This window comes from Myzus persicae, unplaced genomic scaffold, assembly GCF_001856785.1.
Source record: "Myzus persicae strain clone G006 unplaced genomic scaffold, MPER_G0061.0, whole genome shotgun sequence".
Taxonomy (NCBI): Eukaryota; Metazoa; Arthropoda; class Insecta; order Hemiptera; family Aphididae; genus Myzus; species Myzus persicae.
The window spans coordinates 1,400,018-1,415,438 of NW_019103933.1; the positions used below are offsets into that span (position 1 = coordinate 1,400,018).

General features: G+C 29.9%; 1 protein-coding gene across 2 annotated transcripts in view; it reads right to left on the reverse strand.

The window, feature by feature from the left end:
- LOC111036511 (paired box protein Pax-5) overlaps positions 1 to 9,276 on the reverse strand; it is a 71,401-nt gene extending 62,125 nt beyond the window's left edge. For both annotated transcript variants that reach the window (XM_022318540.1, XM_022318539.1), the window contains exon 1: positions 8,690 to 9,276. The gene's annotated coding sequence lies outside the window, so the exon portion shown is untranslated. The remainder of the gene's footprint in view (positions 1 to 8,689) is intronic.
- Between the last annotated feature and the right edge of the window lie 6,145 nt (positions 9,277 to 15,421).

Here is a 15,421-nt window from a genome sequence, read left to right on the forward strand (position 1 = left end):
TACTGGACCATACCAACGGCGTCTAAAATCATTTTAATCGGCATCGATTTAACGACACTACTTTGGCGGCCTAATATTATCACGGCGGCTGGGCCAGCGCATTACGAGCATATAATGTATACTTATTATGTATTTAATATTATGAGTACGTAATAATAATATAATACCATTCGATGTACCGCACATAAGTACTTATGTATATAACGTATAATATACCCTCATGTGTATATATATATATATTATAATATGATACGTTACGCGGCTCAACAGTTGACTTTCAAAGACTTTTTTTTCGTTTTTTTTTTTTACGTGCAGCTTATATATAGGTATATAGGCATACACTGTAACTATATAATACTACGATACAGTAATAATAATATTATCATGACCACTCGCGTGTTGTAAAACCGCGTTGACATTATACATTCACATAGACAGAAGAATAGAAATTTAACCTCATTTTTTTTTTATTTAACCGCTTTATCAATCATGAAATCGGAATAATATTTGCGTTTTTCTGTGCAAAGAGGGGAAAAAAATTAAGAGAACGACGACAAAGTGAAATAAATCATTGCTTTCGCGGAGTAAACTCGGATGAACCGACGACGGCGTGGTACATATATATGTATGCGCGTAAAAAAAAACAATGTAACGCGTGCACGCGCAGTGCAAGTCGCGTTCCTACCTTATAATAAATCGTTGTCGAGGTAAACGTCGCGGCGAAAGGCCGTCTGTTCATACGTCGGTCGCCGATGACGATTCTATTCCCATATATACAAACACCTAGGTATAAAATATTACAATATATTGTAATAACGTACCTATTTGTTTACATTTTAGACGAAAACATCGTTAGTGTTATTTATATTATATTATTATTATGAATTATGATATTTGCACAAGTGTGATATTATAGGACGTAACTGTAATGACGCGATGCGGCCGAAAACTATTCCCAATGCGCATAATATTAGATATTTAATAAATAAATAAATGCAATCTGACTTTATAATAATATAATAGTATTGACAGTATTGTCATTATTATACTTTAAGCGGACTGTATTATGACGTATAATCTATTGACTTAGCGCGTGTCCACAACTCCGTGACCGTATGTAACAACAATAATAATAATACAACTTTTCGACGTACTCGGGACTGCAGGAGGTTATAATCGCTTATTCGTATACACATGAGTATACGATGTACATATATACGATGTATATATCTCAACGAAATACATCATACACATTATTGGTAAACCTCTACGTATACGCAAACACTTCGGCGTGTTAGACGCGATATAGCTACGATATTCGTGTAGGATGGTGTGCCGCCGCTACTAGATATGCCTATTGCCTACCTAATATTATGAGAAAAGCGCATATTGTCGAACAAGTGCAATAACGCATAATAAACATAATAATCAAAACGTGTGCCACAGTTATTTTGATTCATGGTGAACATAACTATTATATTATGGGGGTTTTGAGTTAAATAATATTTATATAAGTTAAATTACACTTTATTTCGAGTAAAATTTCGTTTCTAGATTATATAAAATAATAATATACACCATTAAATCGTTCACTTGATTTTCAACGCTATAACCATGAATAATATTTAAAAATAATTTATCGTCAAATTGGTTTATTTTAAATCATTTATAATAGTACCTACCTATACATTAAATATTAAGTATTGTTTTGGTTATGTAACATAGAATTCCTTTTGTTAGTTTTTAGTTAATGTATGCTATTATAGGTAACGACATTTTGTAAAAAAAATTTAATATCGTAATTGCGGACTTGTTAACGTAATGACATGAAATCAATTTAATACTGCGTTGGCTTTCACGTACTTTTTATTTTTTAATGATAAACTTAAATCAATAACGAATCTATTTTTGAATGTAACAGTGTAAGACACCATTCTACACTATTACAGTAAAATAAAAAAAAAATATATATTTTTTAATATTTATTTAAGATTGAAAAAAATAATATGGTACTTAGCTTATGTAAACAGTGGTGATCTAGCTATTTTTTCAAAAAGAAAAAAATGTATATCGATTTACAATACTAAAGATAATTTTGATCAATTATGGCAAAATTGAACCTTGTGATTTTCTATAGTTTCGCAAATTTGTACCTAGTATTATTTCTAAGGACGCTTGGAGTAAAAATTAGTTAATTTTGCATTAGAAGAAAAAACGGTTATCCTTCATTTTCTCACTTTATCATAATGACTATTATGGCTAGTAATTGTTCTTGGAAATCAGAAGCTGTTATTTCTGAATCAAAATGTACAATAATATGGGTACGGTATAAACTATATATATATATATGGTATGATTATATTATTTTGTGAATTAAAAAACATATATCATGAACAATAAATCGCCTAATAAATATTTTATGCCCATAAATATCGATGATACTACCTACTAGTTTGCTATAAATTATCACACATACCGATACTTGTACAATATTGTCTCAAGAAAGTATAAAGTAAAAAATATTTCAGCCATATTAATAAGAAAACATTGAATTTAAGATTCGTTAAAATTATAAATGTTTTAAACTTATTGACTGTAATTATTACTAAAAGTATTTTTTAAATATAGCAAACTATTTTGTAAAAGTTTTAATATTATTTGTTTAATGGGATTTAGTCTAGACGTATATCATGAGACATATTAATAAATTATTAATAATAACACATATTATATGTGTATATTATCGCCGATATTGCACTTCATCAATTAGATCATGTCGTAGTACAAAATGTACCTATACGGGTATATAATAAATTTATAGTATACTCGACGTTTTCTAGGGTTTAATTTAAATACTTTTTTCCCAGTTTTCGTTTCGGATGATATTACAATTTAGGAATAGGTAATAATTCAGGAAGGTCGATTCAATTATTTTACCAAACAGATAAATAAGAAAATCATTCACTAAAGGTTGTGTGTATTTTTTTATTCAGAAGTCCTTGCGGAATTGTACGTGCGTGCGAGTATGTTTTCGACAATAACTACCTATAAATTTTACATTTTAAAACATAAAATTGGCCTGAAAATTCAAAATATGCCTATTGCCTGTGACTTGATGCATCTAAATCCTCATTATTGTTTTCACTTTGCCCTATGGTACATAAGCACGCATATTGATCGGAGCTGCAGAATACTTGAATGGTGTATATGTATCAAAAGAAAAAAAAATACTTTTTAATATTTTAGTGCCAGCTATCCATATCTTATTGTATACTGACATTACATTTGGTATTGAACGATTACCTATTATACAGAAATCTCGTCTACTTAGTTGGTAGGTATCTAAATATATTTAGGGCAGATACAAAACGTGGTTTTAACACAGCTCATCTGTGATGCTATTCATCTTTCATACATTTATATGTATAATATAATATAACCTATCGAAGCTTTTGTTTTATTCAAACTGACGGTTTGAAACACATTCGCTTCTATAACACAACACATCCATGTACATAAATAATAATAAATATATTATGTACGTTTAGTACCACCCTCATTTTGTGGTTAATACACATTATATTATTATTTTTACTATTATAATGCACGAGTAAAATACCTGCATCTATTCACCAAACACACCACCGTACACTGCAGAACCCTGTGACATCCGACGCGGCAGCAGTGGAAACGTCACAGACAATTAACGCCTATTGTGACGGCAACGTGTCTGCGTGCTGTTAGGGGTAGGCGAGGGTTTCCGTGGGGCTTGGTATAGTGACGGAAGAAATAACCCCGTGTGTATACTAGCTGAGGCACCTCACTGTACTATTTATATTACCTATCTAGTATCCACGATGAATGCTTAAATGCTGCCAGTAATAAGGCATTTTTGGACGACAGATCATACGTATACTTTCAGTACAGAAATAGGTATGGTACGCGTAATATATAATATATAGAAAAGTATATAAAATAGCCAAATCGATTTGGGGAACTTTGAATAGGGACCAAAAATGCTTCATGCCAATCAAATATTATACAAAAATATGCATAGTTCTTATCATTATGATATTGTGTTATATAATTTTATAACAACCCGACCCTGGTCCGACCCGTCGGTATTATTACGGCAATGAATTAATAATAGATTATATTATTAATATATTTACGTGATTTCGTTATAAATCATATTATTTCAAACGACAATTTCCGCGATCCAAATAAAACGGAACGAGCTGCGTCGAGTAATAATGTAAATCGATAAATATATATTCTATAAAAAAATGTATCTCTGCAGTTACGAATGACCGGAAAAAGAACCGACGGTTACGCAATTAATTGGATTTTCCATCTGGGACGGGTTTCCACCGTTGGAAAATTTAATCTGCCACTTTCTCTTGAGGTTTTTTCTCGTTCATTTCCTTCTTATGTATAGGTTAGGTGTAGGTTTAATGTTATATATACACTTTTATTATACACCTTTTTTTCCAATCAACCGATTGGTTTTTAGTGGTTTTTCACGAGTTATTTTCTTCTTCCCCTTCATAAGACACACAAACATACTCACATTGCACATCACCCATTTATCAAAACGACTACTTACGTTCCAGATTAATTCAGTAAATACCTAACTAAACGATTTTTTGGATGAAATGGAACCTCCAAGTTGATTAATTTTTTACAAACACAAAAATATTTTTGAAAAATTGTATAAGTAATATGTTATATACCCATCTATGATAAGTTGGAAAATGTAGATTTCTTTTTTTTCTTTTTCGTATATAATATAATAATAGTATAATAACAATATAATATAAAATAGTATAAAATAATTTAATACATATCTCAAATAAAAAAATAAAAAGTATTATTACTTTGTGATTTTTGCAATCATTTTGTAATAATTATAAAACTAAAAATGTTATAATTTTGTACAATAAATGCGACAATATGGTTAGGAATTTTTCAAAATACATCATCTTGCTATTAACAGTTTTCTGTCTCAAAATCGTTTTGCAAACATTTCTTTCACATTTAAAGTCGAAATTAAAATAAAATCCAAAGGTAGAAAAATTACTTTTGTGAAATCAGGTGTGTTTAGTTTAATTTTTTTACGAAGAAATAATAATTATTTTAAAAAGAGTTATGCAGAGGATTAACGTATTAAAAACATGTTACATATTATGTAGATACATATCAACAATAAAAATAATAATTATAGGGGTAACACTATACATACGATTTAATTTAATAATATTTAATAAAAATAAATAGATGCCTATACTATATACGAATAATAACACAAACCATTTATTATGATAAGTACAGTTTGATATTAAATATTCAAAATAATGTTGCTTAGTCTCATCTTTAAAAAAAACTTACAAATTCTCTTAGTATTGAGAAAAATATTCAAAAAAAATTTTATTTTTCAAAAGTGATTAATGAAGATCAAAATAATATTTAATAAGTTTAAAGAAACAAGTCTTTTGTATTTATATAAAACTAATTATACTATTAAACTCTTTAATTATAAAAATTAAACACAAATTCATGCTACATAGGAGATAATATTATTATTTTATGTTATTGGTAAATCTAAATGATTAAACAAATTGAAAGGTTAGGTTTCAAAATTAAAATGATATTAATAATTGAAAATAAATATGTTTAATAGTTATTAAGTGTTATTTTATCACAATACATGCATATAATTCTCTTCAAATATTCCATAATATATGCTACAGATATTAAAATATTCACTAACTCCACATTTTTCACACTTATAGAAGACTGCATACATGCTCACCAGTTATGACATTATATAATAATTAATAATCTACAAATCCGACCATAAATTAATGAGTACCTAATAACTACTATAATCTACAATAAATTTTAGTACAAATCGTAAAGAAGCCAATTGTTAATTTTTTTTTTTTTAATTGTGCTGAGTCAATCAAGTTTATTAATTTGAGTTAAATCGTGTTCATTCAAATTAATATTCTTTTCGTAATTTCATGTATATTTGATTTTAGAAGTCAATCAATAGGATCAGTATAATTATTAGTATGATTTTGTTTTTTAAATAATACTACTATGATACTTTAATATACCAATAATATTAGTGAATATTATTATCGCTTGTTAAAAATATAAATTCTAAGACTCACACTTTTTAATAGATGAATAAATTCATTTTTTTGATAGTATCTTATAAATAAATACAAAATACCTACCTCTAAAAAAATATAGCACACAGTATATTTACAAATATTTATATTTTAATTCCGAAGAATGTAGTTTATTGTAAAAGTACGACTTAAAAAAAGTATGTAGGTATAGCCGCATTGGCACCTAGTACCTACCAATATATAATTAATAAATGTATGCGTTTCAATAATATTTTGATTTTACTCGTTCAATAATAAGTCACTGTCACGTACTACCTAGCGCTTTTAACTTGTGACTATATAGTGTGATCCCCAAAACGCATAATATCTAAATCAAGTCTCGGGGAACAACTGCACTGCAGCCGGACGTCGGCCGTCTGGGTGTTGTGTACAACGACTCACGGTAGCGCGCAATAATTATAGTGTTTATCCTATATCGCTATATAATATAATACCTATGCCCATAGTGTTCATAATATAATATCATTATAATATATTGTACAGACGTCGAGTGCGGGTGCGGCGCATAGACGTTTGACGACGACGACTATGACTACGACTAGGGGACCCGTCATCAGTAGTATAACCCGTAATTATTATCGTTTTGTGTTGTCCTTGATGTCTGTGCGAGGCGCAATGTCAGCAGCTGCTGTTCGACTCTGATAACGACACAACACACAAAACTGTATACGCACGCACAATATACATATCATAAATATATATACATTGTAGACCCGGGACAAAAAGGGTTGTGACGTGTTCGCTGAAATGTCAATGACTTTGTTGGAGGCCGATAATAGGAACTAGTGCGAAAAAAACGATTACCTATACGAATTTGCGCAAGTTGAGGGCTTGAGCACTGCGTGCGGCGGCGCGTTTAAGCGAACATGCGTTTGCCTCGATGTTTAGATAATCATATCATTATTGTGTTACCTATATCGAAGAGTTTAATTGGAATAACAACATTGTAAATTGTGTGTGTATATAATATATATATATATTATTTAGGCATCTCTGTAATTTTATATATTATATTTTCTATAATTTATATATATATCTACAATTTTTACGTACGTATATTGTACCAATAATATAACAATTTAATATATTATTTGTACCTATAGGATATAGCCATATATATTAGGTTAGTATAGCTAGTTAGTGGATGATATAATATGTAATAATAATCATACACACATATATATGTGTAATGTGTATACAGAGTACGTGTGATAGAAGAATGGTAATCGGCGGAAACGACAACAATAAACGTGCGGCCCGCCAAAGCTGGGCACCGACCTGTGGATTCACCCGCACGTCGTTTGTTTGTTTCTGTTAGTTTTTTTTTGCTTATCAAGAGCATACGAGGACAATGATTTTGACAAAACATAATTATGCATCACTTGCACAACACATGAAAATAAAACAGTCTGATATTGGAATTTAAAATAAAAGATTTAAAAACATACATATATAATAGTAGATATTATATTTTAATATACTACATACTATTAGTATATACTTTATTATATTACTACTCCATGATTCTCCATTTTATAATACAATGGAACTTACCCTAACGGACACCTCTAAATAGCGAACGTATATTTTCGGGAACAAACTTCAATCTTTTTACAAGCTGAACGCGCTGAAGTCTGGTTAGTGGACAAAATTTCAACAGCAAAGCGTGTCTGATAATTAAAGCTTTCAATAAAATGTATAATATCTGTGTAGAAAATCATAAGATTTTGAACAGTTGCCATTTGGTATTGAGTTAATTAAATAATGTTTGTGTTGCAGCAATGATAATTAAAAGATATAACACTATTAAGTCCATGGGAAAATATTAATTCAGTTTTAGGCTTGTTTATATATATTTTTTTTTATATTATGAAAACAGCTCAGTGTCACGATGAACTTAATGATGAGACTACATATATATATAAATTATAGACATAATATTTATACATTATACAACGTATGACCGTGGGATATTATGAAAACGAGAGGAAAGGAAGTGTGTTTACGGCTAACTGCCGTCGGAAAATATTGAAAACATGTGCACGCAAAGCTTGCTGCGTGGTCAAGGAGATGTTGTTTTTTCAAATTGCACTTGCACTTTCTATGTAACTTCGACAATAATACATTATTATATTATGCTTATGCAGAGCTTAAGTTATTTATTTAAATATACCTATTAGGTATATTATAAGCTTCTATTAAAGTTTGTTTGAAATTTGAATAAATACTATCGATATCGAATATTATTAGTTTGGTAAAAATAGAGTTAATATTTATCAAAGAAAATATGCAACATTTTCGGTATGAAATCTAGTTTGAAAAATTCATTTTCGGCGTTTACTCGCGTTAAAGTCACTTGGTTAGCTTGGTGGATCATAATGTTTGTTTCTTAAAATATATTATAATATTTCATCGGTTGTTTATATAATAATATCATATTATACCGTGGGTCACAGGTAGGTGTATAATATATAGACAATTTGGTTACTTACCAAAAGCAGTGTATCGAAGAGCGTTCCGGGATAGGTCTTGTGTCCCGAAGCTGAAGTTATAGCTGATGCTTACGCGAACGCACACTATCGACGGATGCTCACACTAAATCGGTCGACGACGACGAGGGTAATAATATTATGTTATTGTATACAACTGCCGAACACTACACGTCTATAATATAAACGGTTAATGATACATTGTATGTTCTATGATATTATTATGGTATTGACGGCCCGCGAAATCGACGATTTAAACGAATAATAATAAGACCGACGATTATTATTTTGACGATAAAGTAATATATTACAATATTATTGTTTAATTCGTACGGAATTAATATTCGAAATCCGGTCGAGTGGTCCGAAGGGTTGGAGCGTCGATGCGCACGGGTGCGGAGAAGCAAACCGGGTGAGAAAAAAAAATTACGATAAGTCAATCGAAGCACAAACACCGCACACGCACACACACACTTACACACACCGGCGCGATCGCAAGCTCTCTATATGGTCTACCGATGGTGCGTCACGACCGTCGTCCACAGTGCTCGCTGGTTAGGCACTGCTACTATGCGCGCGGAGGTACCGGTCTGTACTATGGTCCACTGGCAAACCAAACGCTCGGAACACCGTCTCCCCCGCCGACGTCTTGAGGGCCGCACGCCATTGGCCCGGAGCCGGGGCCGCCCGCAACAGGTGCCACACGCGCGCACACATACACGCACATACACACACGCTCTGGCGCGCGCATTTACCTGTCGGATACACACGCACACGCGGCTACATGTTGCCCCTTTCCCCCTCATGCCATAGATATTGCTCCGAGTCCAGAAGGAGGGGGGATTATTTGGTATCGTGTCGGCGGCGGCGGGGGACGACGACGACTTTATTGCCTCCCGGTCGCCCGCGTCTTTTTAGTCATTTCCCGCCACTGCAGTATAAGTTTCACCATCATAACAATAATAATAATAATAATAATAATAATAATATAATATATTTTATATGCGTCCTATACGACCAGCCATATTACGCACTCTACACTGTTATAATATTATTATTGTTATTATCGTACTTGGCCACACGAGCACAGCAGAACACATAATATTATACCTATACCTACCTACTCACGGCCTGGTGTACACCGAGCTGCGGTCATCGTGCTGTAGCACTGCAAGTAATTCGCGCGACAACTACCTGTATGACTAAGGCGCCGACATAACTATTATATTATATTATAATATTATATAACGATAAGCATGTTGCAGTGCAAGTATTGTAATACCGTCTTTTTGCCTCTGTACATAGGTATGTCCAATAATTATATATAATTACATAATATTAAACGCTGTATGTATTTAAAATACTCTCTCTCTCTATATATATATATATATATGAGAGTATATATTACGTTAGAAATACTTATATTCATTTGATTTTTAATAAATAATATTTACCATAATAATGTTTTAGTTTTCCAAAAAATATACCTATTCGATTAATTTTTTTATTAAAATTATAATATATAAGTAGGTATTGTAGGACTATCTTATTTAGTAAAAAATATGCAAAATATTGTTGCATTGTGCGTAGTAGTAGCTATTGTTTTTCATAAATATTGAACAATAGCTCAACGTACTCAGTATTTAATTAACTTTGACTATTAGGCATACCCTTTAGCTACATATAATATATTATACTTCTGTTGGGAGCATGCATATTTTATTATATTATATTGTTTTAATTTGGGTTTTGAATGTTTATACCTACAACGTTGTGTGAATAATGCACTAATGGAGATTAAATATAATGCGTACCATATTATGGATATGAATATTAATTTATTTTTAAAGAATAGGTTTTTTCAATTAAAAGTCTGCGAAAAGTTCGATTACTAAATCATTTTAACTAAATGCTAGTCGGTTAACTTAATTTATTTTCACAAATTAAATAATATAAATTATAAATTGAATCTAAATTAAACCTTCGATTTGAATAAGTATACCATAATCAGTTGTAGCAAAGTTCAATTGTTGTATCTATACTGTTTTGTATATACTAATTCAACAAAACAAGCTTTAATATAGGTAAACAAATCTCGTATATGGAACAATTTTGAGAGGTACAAATTTAAGTCACTATAATATATACTGCATTAGGGCCTTAATATGAACCTGCAGCCTCCGTCTTGGTGTTTGAAATTTGATTTGCCAAAACGTTATACCTACCCATTATATTTTATGGTCTTCCGGATAGTAGATATGTACCTAATATAATATAATATACTAGTATTTATTTATTTATATAATATTTTTCGGTTTCTTATTTTATATACTATACACCTGTCCGTATCTACATAATATATATAATAGAGGCATAGTCACATATATTATTATAATGCACTGCAGACAGAAATGGAAAATAAAAATATACAAAAAAACAACAACACGTCCTGTTTCCGATTCCTGAGCGTTTTCCACTCGACTGCACTGCGAGTGCTCAGTATATAGACTGCTGCAGTATTTAAATACTTAACTATTAGTTGGTCTTATACTGTAGATATATATATAGTTGACCGAGACATATCTTATGCAATTATTATATTACTGCAGCGGGGTGTAGATATACTCATGCAGGCCTATACATGAGATTATTGTGATATGTTTGCCGTAATAATATTATTATTGTTATTTTCATTCTCACGCGAACAAGACGGGCCGCGAGTATATAGACCTATGTAGAACATTGTGTCGTGGATTTATATATTATAATTTATATGTAATATGTATATAGTATTTTATTATATAGGCATAGAGCCCGGTGGTACACAATGTTTATCTCGTTTCTTCGAGAATAAAATTTAAAAAAAAAACAACAATGTGACCGCACCCTATAGGCATTTACCTACGTGTATGTATTTTTTATGAGCATCACGGAATATATAATTTAAGTTTTAAATAATATAACTGAGATATTAAGTATAGATCAAATATAAAGTATTATAGGTACTATAAATATTCGATAATGATGGTTAGTACAGCAAAGTACACTACTATAATAATATACCTAATATATTTATATATATATTATATTATGTTTCTCAAATGAGTTCTGACTTATGCATCTATTTTCCTTCTGCATAATAATTTTGTACTTTTGCTTTTCCCCCCTCTCTTAACCGACAGCAGAAGAGGCACTGTTTGAACCATACTATACTCCTCTGCTGCCATCTTTTATTGATGCATACAATGTGTAAATACATACAATTTGCAACATACATGATACATTGTACTATTGCTTATACCTAAGTATATTATAGACACAAGCACAAATACACATGCCATATATACTTAATGTAGGTTATATTATCAGAAAAGTATTATTAGATGTTATAGTTTGTTTTGAATTTTCAGCTGTCGAACATAACAATATGTATAGGTATTACTACCTAATATATTATAAATTATAATAATATAAGAATTTTTAACCGTATACCTCCATCATACACAAATATACTGAATATACTATTATATTATATAAATGCATAATATTACATTTTAACTGCCGGTAGAGAAGTTATTGGTACCTACCGTCCACCACATAATAAGTTATAACAAATTATTTTATACAAAATATGCACCACTGTTTTACTGTTTAAATTTCCGACGTTTTAGCGATTTCTGAATTTAAATTCCAGGAAATCACGCGATAATAATTTATTTAATTGACGGCCATTTTTATGACACATGTACATATACCACCGTATACGTATTATGTATAATTAATATGTGATGAGGTCTTCAATGTTTTACGCAAACAATAGCCAATAGGTATAGTTGTATAGTGTACACTGTACAGTGAGTTTATAAAGGTAACGCAATTCGCATACACCAATTACAGTGTAATAATGAACATTACACGATATAACGCGTATCGTAAAATTACTTGTACGCCATATTTAGTTTTAAATTTCTTATAGGTTAGATGTTATAAAATATAATTTTCTATTTTTACTGATTTTTTTGTAATATTAGTACCTATTATGTATATCATGAGCGAATTTGTACGTTTATTATTCATATTAGCAATAATGTTTTGAAACTAAAATAATTTTTTTTTGATTGAGGCAATCGTCAAGAGAAAAATATATTCTCATTAGATCTTAATCAAACACAGTTTGGGTAACCCTGCAATATATCATAAATTCAATATTTCATAACAATCAATTTGAATCAAAACGGCAAAACAACATTTTAACCTACCTATTAAAGTAACTATGCAACAGACAAGCGGTGTAAAAATGGGGAAGACAAATTAAGTTCTATTACAAATAATATTTTATTTTTATTTGTAATAATTGGCATCTACACGACGTATAACACGTTATGCCAAGATTCATAAATGTTAAATTTTGGCTACAATTAATATGTAGTAGGGTTAGCCTAAAAAATTCTGGACCGAAATGCGGCAGAAGGCATTTTTACCGCAACTTTAGTGGCTATATAGTATACATAGCCATCCAAAATATCTTACTATATGAAATTATAAAAAGATTCCTTTAGTAATTCTAGCTACACAATATTTAATGTGGAAAATGCAAAAAGCACAAGAGAAATATTAAAGTATTTTATGGACTATAGATGGCCCATAGGTGCATGCCTAATAATATATATTTGTTGAATAACAAATATAAATATTTGCAACTATATAAAAAAAAAAAATACAAGGAACTGATAAAGTTAAAGAATAAAAACGAAAATCTTACGCACGGGTATAGTCGAATTGCACTTATTTTAGTCGAACTGCACTCGGGTAAGAAGCAGGTATAGTAGCCGAATTGCACTTGGGCTCAAAAAAGCTATTCCAACAAAAATATCATGCATTTTTTAGAATACACTAATTTCTTTTCCCACTTACAGGCTTATGACTGACAATGATTTTAATCATTGGCGTGGTTAAAAATGATTATTATTTGTTTTATACAATGTACCATGTACCATTGTCCATTATGTTATTTAAATATTATAGACATATTATATTGAATCATCAAATATTATTTTCATTATTAAAACTTTTTTTTAAAACTAATTTCAATCATTGTTTGTACTAATAATATATAGGTAATTATAATTTTTTTATTCTTTTTTTCAAATCGTCAAATGTAAAAATTTTTTTTTCATTTTAATCATTTTTTGTAGTAATATAACAAACTGCATTATAAAAATGCAGTATTGGATGCAGTATTATATGTGGTAATTCACTTTTGAGTATAGTGTATAGAAGTTAATATATTATTCAATATCTTTTTTTTTCTTGTACCGTGTATAGTTAAAGGTCTAGTGTCAGTATTTTGCATTAAAATATAAGTATCTATATTTGTTACTGTGTTAAAACATCAATAAATACAACTATATACAAGTCCGACGTCAGAAATATAATTATCAACTTCATAGTCACTAAATTCTTGAACAGCGTGATTTTCTGGGATAGTTGACATAAAGTCATTTGTATACGATTTTTAGAAGTTTAACTCCTTTTTTTGAACGAGTGCAGTTCGACCACTGCCTGCTTTTTACCCGAGCGCAGTTCGACCATTAACTTTTTTAAACCCAAGTGCAATTCGACTATTTCTTTTTAGGTAATAAGTGCAATACGAATATCCCGAATCTTACATTAAACATTATATTTTAATAATAAAACTAAAAAAAAAATTCTGGAGGGTGGAAATTGCCCCGTTGCAGTGCTCCTCCTTTGAGTACATGCAGATACGCCACTAAAATACCATAAAGTCCACAACATTACAACCGATCACTGGCACATATAATATTACCTACATCAAGATAGGAATACTCTAACATACCTACCAGTTATTTTTATATTATATTACATAATGTTATTATCGTATTACCCAGCGTTTCTCAACCTAAAATAGATAATATAGGTGCTAAGATATTGTGAACCACTTTGAGTGAGTCACCAACAAATTAAAAAACAAATATGATATTTTTATTTTAGAATAATATGTAGCTATGGATAATAGTTCAAAAAAATTGTATAAAACATTATTTGGTAAATAATTTAAAAAAAAAACTTATACTCGTATACTGGAAATTAACCTTAGCAGCGACAAATCGTATATTCAAGTATAAATGTGTGATAAGTCGCTAAATCTAAGTGTTATTTGGGGATAGTTTGGTAGTCCACAAACGTTTACATTGAACTTTATTTTAAAATATATCATGTGCAAAATGTGGTAAATATCTTGGGTTGTATAATATTATTAATATTAATATTAATTATAAACACATAATAATATGACATATGTTACATAACAAAAGTTAGTATAAAATAGTACAAAGGTACTTATACCACACTAGTCTTACGGGCTGATTGATTGAAATATTTTTTGGTCAACCTCCAGCATTTGAATGATACATCTATAAGTTTTATTTTGATTTATATGGCTTTTAGTACTAAACTACCTGTTACAGCTCAAAAGATATAATTCAACACTATGAGCAATTTTGTATCAAATATCTAAAGTTTTTGCCTAGGAAATTAAATTTTATCAACATCAATCGAAAAAAGACAATTTTAAATATTATAAATAATTCAAAAAGAGGAAAATATTTTTAAAATATTATGTATATTATAGAAGTTGTATCTAAAAAATTGTATAACACATTTTTGGTGACATTATCATGTGTCGTTATTTTTTTTAATTGTTACAACCAAAAA